This window comes from Lepisosteus platostomus, chromosome 15 (genome assembly GCF_059453375.1).
Source record: "Lepisosteus platostomus isolate fLepPlt1 chromosome 15, fLepPlt1.hap1, whole genome shotgun sequence".
Lineage (NCBI taxonomy): Eukaryota > Metazoa > Chordata > Actinopteri > Semionotiformes > Lepisosteidae > Lepisosteus > Lepisosteus platostomus.
In genome coordinates, this window is record NC_142625.1 from 5,421,948 (window position 1) to 5,424,833 (window position 2,886).

Consider the following 2,886-nt stretch of genomic DNA (forward strand, 5'->3'; position numbering starts at 1 on the left):
GACTGAAAAAATTTGGATATGTTTGTTATACAATCTTGTTTTAAGCTGTGTTATATTTTTTGTGATTTGGGAAGGTACCTTTGTGTGTGTTTTTTTTCCAAATGAGCTAGAATGCAAGTTGTTTTAAAGAACAGTGTGTGATTGTTTTTTTAACATGATGTAAATTGTAATGTCTAACACTTTCATAGTTCGAAGAGGCAGGTGGTAAGTACCTATTTTTGTGTGTGGGGGGTTAGGGATAGGTTTTATCTCAGTAGATCTGGCTTGTTAGTTTGTTATGGGTTAACTTTGCTTCTAACCTTAGAACAATATGGCCATGTTCTGTCTTGTTTTGAGTAAGTGAATGTGGGATCATTTAGCATGTGATGTGGTGTTTTCTATGGTTGTAAGGAATTTGATTATGATGGTGAAAAGGTTTGTCAATCTTTTTGTATGAAGAATAACTAAACTTGTTTTTAAGGTATTTTAAATTGTTTAGGGCTCAATGTTATGTTGCCAATTTTTATGAAGTTTAGTATTGTAATGAGCACAAAGTTTGTGTGCTCTGAAATTTGTAATGATGACTGTTATTCATTCATTGTTTTAAGCTGTACTGTATGGTTTTGTGAGAATTCATTTTTTCAAATGAGCTAATGTGAGAATTCAGAATTGCAAAGTTTTTTTTAATTTGTAATGATATGTATTTGAAGTGGTTTAATTTGCACTGTTTTTTATGTTATAAGTATTTGTTGTTAGTATTGTAATTAGAGCACAATAAAGTTTTGGGTGTGCTCTTTTAGGATTTATTAATGTTAAGTTTTGTAATATTTGTACAATGTTCTTTGGACTGTATGTTCAGTCATTTGAGTTTTGTGTTTGCAAAATGAATTGGAGTGTAAGTTATACTTTGTCACAGTTTTGAAAATAAGTTTCAGTGGCTGAGGAGGCAAGTGGTGAGTACACAGTTTATGGTTGTTTGGCTCAGCTGCAGTGTTAGCATGTCATTGTCAGCCTGGCTTTTTATTTTGGACCCTAGAAAAAAAAGGTTAAGTTAAGTCAAGTTAAGTCAAGTCAAGTCAAGTCAAGTCAAGTCAAGTCAAGTCAAGTTAAGTCAAGTTAAGTCAAGTTAAGTCAAGTTAAGTCAAGTTAAGTCAAGTCAAGTTAAGTCAAGTTAAGTTAAGTCAAGTCAAGTCAAGTCAAGTCAAGTCAAGTCAAGTCAAGTCAAGTCAAGTCAAGTCAAGTCAAGTCAAGTCAAGTCAAGTCAAGTCAAGTCAAGTCAAGTCAAGTCAAGTCAAGTCAAGTCAAGTCAAGTCAAGTCAAGTCAAGTCAAGTCAAGTCAAGTCAAGTCAAGTCAAGTCAAGTCAAGTCAAGTCAAGTCAAGTCAAGTCAAGTCAAGTCAAGTCAAGTCAAGTCAAGTCAAGTCAAGTCAAGTTAAGTCAAGTTAAGTCAAGTTAAGTCAAGTCAAGTCAAGTTAAGTCAAGTTAAGTCAAGTTAAGTCAAGTTAAGTCAAGTTAAGTCAAGTTAAGTCAAGTTAAGTCAAGTGTTAGGGTTAGGGTTAGGGTTAGGGTTAGGGTTAGGGTTAGGGTTAGGGTTAGGGTTAGGGTTAGGGTTAGGGTTAGGGTTAGGGTTAGGGTTAGGGTTAGGGTTAGGGTTAGGGTTAGGGTTAGGGTTAGGGTTAGGGTTAGGGTTAGGGTTAGGGTTAGGGTTAGGGTTAGGGTTAGGGTTAGGGTTAGGGTTAGGGTTAGGGTTAGGGTTAGGGTTAGGGTTAGGGTTAGGGTTAGGGTTAGGGTTAGGGTTAGGGTTAGGGTTAGGGTTAGGGTTAGGGTTAGGGTTAGGGTTAGGGTTAGGGTTAGGGTTAGGGTTAGGGTTAGGGTTAGGGTTAGGGTTAGGGTTAGGGTTAGGGTTAGGGTTAGGGTTAGGGTTAGGGTTAGGGTTAGGGTTAGGGTTAGGGTTAGGGTTAGGGTTAGGGTTAGGGTTAGGGTTAGGGTTAGGGTTAGGGTTAGGGTTAGGGTTAGGGTTAGGGTTAGGGTTAGGGTTAGGGTTAGGGTTAGGGTTAGGGTTAGGGTTAGGGTTAGGGTTAGGGTTAGGGTTAGGGTTAGGGTTAGGGTTAGGGTTAGGGTTAGGGTTAGGGTTAGGGTTAGGGTTAGGGTTAGGGGTTAGGGTTAGGGTTAGGGTTAGGGTTAGGGTTAGGGTTAGGGTTAGGGTTAGGGTTAGGGTTAGGGTTAGGGTTAGGGTTAGGGTTAGGGTTAGGGTTAGGGTTAGGGTTAGGGTTAGGGTTAGGGTTAGGGTTAGGGTTAGGGGTAGGGTTAGGGTTAGGGTTAGGGTTAGGGTTAGGGTAGGGTTAGGGTTAGTGAACGGGAACGGGTACGGAACGGTACTGGAACGGTAACGTGAACGGTACGGTTAACTGTGAACTTGAACGTTGTACGGGAACGGAGGAACTGGGAACTGGAACTGTGAACGTGACGGTAACGGGACGTTACTGTGAACGTGTTACTGTGTAACTTGTACGTTTAACTGGTAGGGAACGGTAACGGTTAACGTTTACGTTAACTGTGAACGTGTTGGAACGTGAAGGTAACGTGTAACGGGTAACTTGAACGGTGAAACTTTAACTTTAACTTGTAAACTTGAACTGTGAACTGGTAACGGTAACTAACTGTGTGAACGTAACTTTAACTTGAACTGGACTGAACGTTAACGTGAACTGTAACTGGAACGGTAACTGATGAACACTAACTCTGAACTGTAACAACTGTAACGTGTAACTGTAACTGTGAACGTGAACTGTTAACTGGTACGGGAACTTGTGAACTTGAACTTACGGTGAACTTGTAACTTTAACTGGAACTGGGAACTGGTAACTGGTAACGTTAACTGTGAACTTGAACAGATGAACGTCAACTT